This window comes from Hemitrygon akajei, chromosome 29 (assembly GCF_048418815.1).
Source record: "Hemitrygon akajei chromosome 29, sHemAka1.3, whole genome shotgun sequence".
Taxonomy (NCBI): domain Eukaryota; kingdom Metazoa; phylum Chordata; class Chondrichthyes; order Myliobatiformes; family Dasyatidae; genus Hemitrygon; species Hemitrygon akajei.
In genome coordinates, this window is record NC_133152.1 from 29365792 (window position 1) to 29373220 (window position 7429).

At 39.9% G+C, this 7429-nt stretch overlaps 1 protein-coding gene across 2 annotated transcripts in view; it reads right to left on the reverse strand.

Annotated features, from left to right (window-relative positions):
• The window catches only part of klhl21 (kelch-like family member 21), a 40491-nt gene extending 33113 nt beyond the window's left edge, over positions 1 to 7378 (reverse strand). Inside the window, exon 1 of one of the 2 annotated variants that reach the window (XM_073032084.1) lies at positions 7267 to 7378. The gene's annotated coding sequence lies outside the window, so the exon portion shown is untranslated. Of the gene's footprint in view, positions 1 to 7077; positions 7191 to 7266 lie in introns of those variants that run through there. The other variant, XM_073032082.1, reaches the window with a different exon arrangement.
• Positions 7379 to 7429: the final 51 nt, after the last annotated feature.

Below are 7429 nucleotides of genomic sequence, written 5' to 3' on the forward strand. Positions count from 1 at the left end.
GGAAGGCAAAGGCTGAAGAGATACTGATGGGTGGAATGGGTTGAAAAACAAACGGCAGATGGAGTTTAATCCAGACATATCTGCAGTGATGCATTTTGGGGCACTAAAGAAACTAGGTTAGGCACAATAAATGGAAGGGCTTTAGGGACTACAGAGAAACAGAGGCACAAGCCCATGGATCCTTTCAAGTGTCAATGATGTGATAGTGTTGAGAGAGGGCACAGAGGAAATTCACCAGGATGTTGCCTGGGATGGAGTAACTTAGTCACGAGAAAAAGCTGTAGGAAGTAGATTTATTCTCCTTGGACTGGAGGAGGTTAAGACGGGGAATGACTGAGGTACAGTGGATTCTGGTTAATTGGGGCACATGGCACCAGTACATTTTGGTCCAATTAAGCATCTGTCTCAATTATCCGAAGTTTAATGGAAACAAGTTAAAAAGTTATAAAAAAGGCAAACTACTGTTTAACTGAGTTAAAAAAATGTATTTAAATGAAATACAAAAGAAATTAGAATACTACCAATATTACTACAGCACTATAAAACTGTGTATTAGTTTTTAATGGTTACTAACAGAGGAATTCATTGAGCATATGCTGGTGTGTTCTTTTGATTGACTATACACAAACACCTAGTGCAACTAATGGACTGCCTTCAATGCTTTAGTGCATGAAGTGATGTCATAATTCAACAATACATTTCCTGGCATCTTGTGCAGTCACTAGCTCAGGTTCAACTCTGCGACACTCATCACTTTCCTCATCTTCATATTCCCCACCTTGGTGTTTTGATACAATGCTTTCGACGATTGCATCCCCCCCCCCCCCAATCTTCATTTCAACGGTTTCAAAAGGTACATTTAATATCAGAGAAATGTATACAATATACATCCTGAAATTCTTTTTCTTCGTAATTCTTTTTTTCATAGTAAAATTCAAGATGATTATTAATACCTTCAAATTCTGCAAAGTTCCTAACTCATTGTAGTAGTGAAATCATTTTGTTTTCACTCCTGGCCATTTTGGGCATCTCCAAGCTTTAATGCTTGAAACCACAGTGAGCAAAACACTAATGAATTGTCTTGTTGTTTATTTCTCATCATCCACAAACTGTAAAAGTTGAACCCTTATACTCATTTCCTCGGCTGGTGAAGTAGATGTCAGTCCTTCATTTGCTTTGAGAATGTGGTTCACCAACTTTCTGTGATACAACGCCTTTAGATTTTTTGATTGCCATATCCATTGGTTGTACCAAGGATGTTGTATTGGCAGGCAGAAATTCCAGCTGGATGTTTCTCCAACATTCTACATTAGGGTATGCTGTACAATTGTCCACAAGCAGAAGAATTTTGCTTAATTTCCACTGTAGCTCCATATCCCAAATTATCAGCCATTTCTTAAAAAATTCAAAAGTCATTCACACATTTTATAAACTTGATTGATAAACTATTCTTCTTAGCCTTAAAACATCAAGGTTTAACACTTTTCCAACTAACCAACTATTTGTTTTTAGCAGTTCTTTACATATTTGCACAACACAACAGTTCCATAATCCATGGGTTTCTTTGAACTTGATAATACTGCATGTTTGCAGCACAGAGAACCATTCAGTGTGGCATGATTAAAAAAAAGGCCTGCTTCATCGACATTGTAGGTATCATCTGCACAAAATTTTTGAAGAAAGTCGGGGAGTTTTGTAGATTTCCATGTTTCTGCACCACCTTTCTTGCCGTGAATTTTCTTGATTTTAATGTGTACCTATATTTCCATTTAGACAACCAACCATCTGTTGCTTTAAAGTCTTTGTGACCCAGCTTCTTAGTTAGCTCCTCTGACCTGCTTTTTAACACTGGTCCACTGTCAAGCACACCTTGTCCAGTTTCAATGGCGTCTTCAACATCTGGATCCTTAACTTCACACTTTCATTTTTATTGAGAGACACACAGCATGGAGTAGGCTCTTCTGCCCCAGCAACCCCTGATTCAACACTAACCTAATCACGGGACAATTTACAATGACTAATTACCTTACCAACTGGTCCGCCTCTGGACTGTGGAAGGAAATCGGAGCGCACAGAGAAAACCCATGCATTCCACGGGGAGGATGTACATTCTCCTTGCAGGTGACATCAGAATTGAACTCTGAACTCCAACACTGAGTCATAATAGCTTTGTGCTAACCACTGCGCTACTGTGGTGCCATACTGTTTTTGGGATGTTTCCTGTTGTCCCTTGGGTAATGCCCATTTTTCTCACAGTTTATTCTTGCTGATGCATCAAGCATGAAATTGTAGATTTCTGCACTCCAGTTACCTCTGCCAGCTGATGAAGAGCGGTGTTAGGCTTTTAATTTGGTCCAGTAAGGTAATTTTTTCAGCTAAGGTAAAAGGCTTTCATGGCATCTTCGCAAGGATCAAAATAAAAAATATTATCAAAAATCATTGCTTTTTGAATTCGCTTCCATCGACCCAAATGGGTAACATAACGTAAGCACACCGCAGCTAACACAACTGTTTGCTCTCACAGTCTAACGGCCACACGAGTACATGTGACTGACCTTCTCCTGACCAGTTAAGCGGCATAATGTCTCAAGTAAATGCAGGGAATCTTGGCTATCTTCCTGATTTGTTTCTTTTTCTTTAAGAGTTGTCCTAAATAAGTAACTGCCCAATTAACCGGAATCCACTGTATATGAGGTATATGTAGATTGAAGAAAGCATTTACCCCATAGCAGAAGTAGATAAAACGAGAGGATATTACCTTAGAGTGAGGGGGAAGAGAGGTGGAGGGGATATCAGGGAGACCTTCACCCAGAGAGTGGCAAGACCTGGAATGCACTGCCTGAGAGAGTGGTTAAACTGATTCACTGTTGGCATTTAGAAGTGTTTACACAGCACTTGAATCACTTAATCATAGAAGACAGCAGACCATGTGTGCTGTGCAATGGGATTCATTCAGAAGGCTGCCTACTGATCAGCGTTGATGATTTGGGCTGAATGAACTGTTTCCATGCAAAACAAAAGATCACAGTACCATTCCTGGCTCAGCTGCATAGGGACAGAAGAGGAGTGTCAACTGAACAATACATATTGGAGCTTTATAACCTTCAAGGGAAATACACTGATGTGCGTAAATCATGGAGTAATGATAATGTGTGATTTCAATTCAAATTTATATTGGGATAGCAATAACCATATGTAAAGAGGGTTGTAGTTTCTGGAATGTGTTCAGGAGTATGTTCTTGATTGGTATAGTTCTGTCCCAAGGAGGAAGATAATGGAGGAACATCTAGGATGAGTGACCATGATTTTCTAAAGCTTCAAATATATACAATTACGAGTTAAAATGATCAGTCGGAGAAAGGACAACTTCAATGATTTGGGAACCAATATAGCATAAGTAAATGGAATCAAGCTTGCAAAGAAAATTATAACTGAAAATCAAAATATTACAGATACTGAAATGTTTAAATACAAGACTTATAGACTTTGCTTTCACACTTTCCAAAAAAAAATCACAAAACCTAATCAACAGTTTCACATTATATTGCAGTGCAAGATCTTTGTGAACTTTCTTAACCTATCTGTGGCATCCTGACAACTTACTTGCTAACCTATAAGCAAATTCAACAACCAAACCTCTGATGCCTTCACTCAAGTCGTTCATAGAAATGAGAAAAGTCCACACTCCAGCACCGATACATTTTGCAAACCAGAAAAGGAATGTATCCTTTCTTGTCGATCGTAAGTAACCTCTACACAATGAATTTTTTTTTCAGTAATAATCTTTGAATTTGAATTGAATTTATTTAAATCTTACATCCATCCCACAACGTGAGGGAGTAAAAATCTTTGCTTTATGACTCCATCACAATGTACCAACATGAGAATTTATAAGTCTAATGGCTTGTAAATTGATGTGATTCAGAGAGTGACAGATCAAAAACAGGCTCTTTGGCCCACTGAGTCTGTGCTAGCCATCAAGCACCTATTTACACTAATCCAAGATTACTCCTAGTTTCCCCCCAGATTCCTCTCAACTCCCCCATATTCTACCACTTACCTACACTTCAGGGCAATTTACAGGGGCCAATTAACCTACCAACCCGCACATCTTTGGAAGAATCGGGAGCACCTAGAAGAAACCTATGCAGTCACAGTGAGAGCATGCAAACTCCAAACATCAAAGATCAGGACTGAACCCCAGTTGTGGAACCATAAGCAGCTCTTTATAACTCCGCCACTGTACCTGGAGGGTGCCCACAATTTCCCTTTCACAGGCCTATTTTGACTTTGCATAATTACATTGAATTTTTCAAACTGCCCTGTTACACCTTTAACAATAGCTTCCAATATTTTCCCGACGACAGAATCAAAGTTCAAAGTAAATTTATTATCAAGGTATGTATATGTCACCACATACAACCCTGAGATTTATTTTATTATCTCTGCACAACTACATACACAGTACATATAAAGAAACACAATAAAGTCAATGAAAAACAAAGAAAGACAATGCACACAAAAAATAAACTGTGAAAATACAAAAAGAAAAACAAATAATAATAATAAATAAATCTGAGAACATGAGCTGTACAGTCCTTGAAAGTAAGTCCACAGGTTGTAGAATCAGTTCAGTGCTGAAGGGAGTGAAGTTATCCACGCTGGTTCAGGAGCCTAATGGTTGAAGGGTAATAACAGTTCCTGAACCCGGTGGTGTGGCTCCTGTACCTCCACTCCAATGCAAGCAGTGAGAAGACAGCATGGCCTAGATGGTGTGGGGCCTTGATGATGGATGCTGTTGACTTGTGTCAAGCTAACAGGCTGTAGTTTACCGCGTTTCATCTCCCTCCTCTTTTGAGTTAAAGATATTACAATGGGTTCCAAGGAAACAGGTTGGTAGACTGTTGATAGGTGATAGATTAAATTTAATGCTGTCAATGTTACAAGTTACAGGAAGAATGAGAGGCAATGTAAACAAGGTGGCACAGTTCTAAAAACGGTACTGTTCAAGAACCAAAATCTGTGGATACATATACATAGTTTGTTGAGACAACTCCGGATCAAGAAAATGATTTTAAAAAATGGCCTTTATAAATGGTGGCGAGAGGGCGTACAGGAGTGAGATATGCCAACTAGTGGAATGGTGTTGCAGCAACAACCTGGCACTCAACGTCCGTAAGACGAAAGAGCTGACTGTGGACTTCAGGAAGGGTAAGACGAAGGAACACATACCAATCCTCAAAGAGATTAGAAGTGGAGAGAGTGAGCAGTTTCAAGTTCCTGGGTGTAAAAGATCCCAGAGGACCTAACCTGGTCCCAGCATATCGATGCAGTTATAAAAAAGGCAAGACAGCGGCTATACTTTATTACGAGTTTGAAGAGATTTAGTATGTCAACAAATACACTCAAAAACTTCTATAGATGTACAGTACCGTGGAGAACATTCTGAAAGGCTGCATCACTGACTGGTATTGGGGGGAGGGGGGTGGTGCTACTGCACAAGACCAAAAGAAATTGCAGAGGGTTATATATTTAGTTAGCTCCATCTTGGGTACTAGCCTATAAAGTACCCAGGACATCTTCAAGGAGCAGAAAGGCAGCTTCCTTTATTAAAGACCTCCAGCACTCAGGGCATGCCTTTTTCTCTCTGTTACCATCAGGTAGGAGGTACAGAAGCCTAAAGGCACACACTCAACGATTCAGAAACAGCTTCTTCCCCTCTGCCATCAGATTCCTAAATGGATATTGAACCCTTGAACACTACCTCACTTTAATATATATTATTTATGTTTTTGCACTATTTTTAACCTATTCAATATACATATAAGGTAACTGATTTACTTATTTATTACTATTTTTTTCTTCTATATTATGTATTGCAATGAACAGCTGCTGCTAAGTTAACAAATTTCAGGACACATGCCAGTGATAATAAACCTGATTCTGATGACGGATGCAGTGAGCAAGTCCATACAGCTACATTGTCTTAACAGAAGTTTGTGAACAGTACCGTATTCATTTCCAGCCACACTTCAATAAAGATTAAAGTGCATTGGAAAGGGTGCATAAGAGATCTGGTAAAAGTATTTCAGGGATGAGGGACCTTGGTGATGTACAAGGACTGATGCTGGGACTTGCTTCTCGGAACACTAACTCTGACCGGAAATCGGATAGAGGTATTTAAAATCTTGAAGCATACCGTTGCAGAAGGGTTCCAGACTGCGGAGGGAGGGAGAGTGGGGCAAAGAATGAAGATGATTGTGACAAAGGAAACAATGTAGCAAGCGAATAAAATCTGGATGCATCTCAAGTCAAATTCAGAATCAATTGCAGTCATCAAAAAGGAGTCGGAAAAGTATCTAAAAATATTTGCAGTGCTAAGACTGTATTTGCAGAGAGCAGCTGGATCGAGCCTCTGCAGCTTCGACGGGCCGATGGCCTTCATCAGCGCTTAACTGTCTTGTGGTAGGTTTGAAGTGAAAATATTCCACACTCGGAAACCAGCCACGCAAAGACCCGCCACTCATTCCTTCCCTTACTCCAGAATCATCTGACTCCCATCCCCCATGAAATCTCAGGCCTTTAAGTCATTCTCCGGTATTCTATATTTAACCCCCCAACATCTCAACTGAATTGGAATAACAGGCAGCTTAATGATGAAAAACGAAATCACTACGATATTAATTTGTAAACAAATTCCCGAATTAATAAATAAACCTGGCGGAACTATAACAATCAGCTATTTTTATAAGAATCTGGGTAAATTAAAGCCAAAAATAGCCCACACGTACGAACAAGGGAGAGTGAATGAGAGACTCGGAATCTCAGAAGGGCACACGTCACCAGAAATACCCTGTCGCTGTCTCCCCAACACGTGGATATCCCAAATCCACAAGATACTGGAATCTCGATACAACCTCATCATTAAGAGCAATGATTAGCAATACAAAGCAAAAAAAAAATCCCTATTCTTTAGAAAAAAAGAAATACACAATTTAAAACTATTCCTGCGTATTGAACGACAGCAAAATAAAAATAACAGTAAGGTATAAATTTTCCCGGTTAACCCTCGACTACCTGGAGGTGCAGGCTATATTGCTGGAGGGAGGACATGGGAGACTGAAGAGACGACGAAACTGACGGGCTCTGTTCCTGGCGCGTCTGGGATTTCTCTGCTCTGCCCCATTCCCCGCCCCTGCAACAAGAGCGGGGAGGCAGTCCCGAGAAACGACGTAGAAAACGGAGAGTAAAATCAATTGCACTTACCGGAAATCTTAACTCGATAGCCTCACGACCAACTAACCTCGTCAACCCCCTTTCTATACTTTAGAAATAAATTTGGAGATAAGGGTGGGGGAAAAAAAACTTATTGCAAATTCCAGTTTGCAACTATTTCTGGGGGTTGGTCGGGTCACAAACATAAACCAAA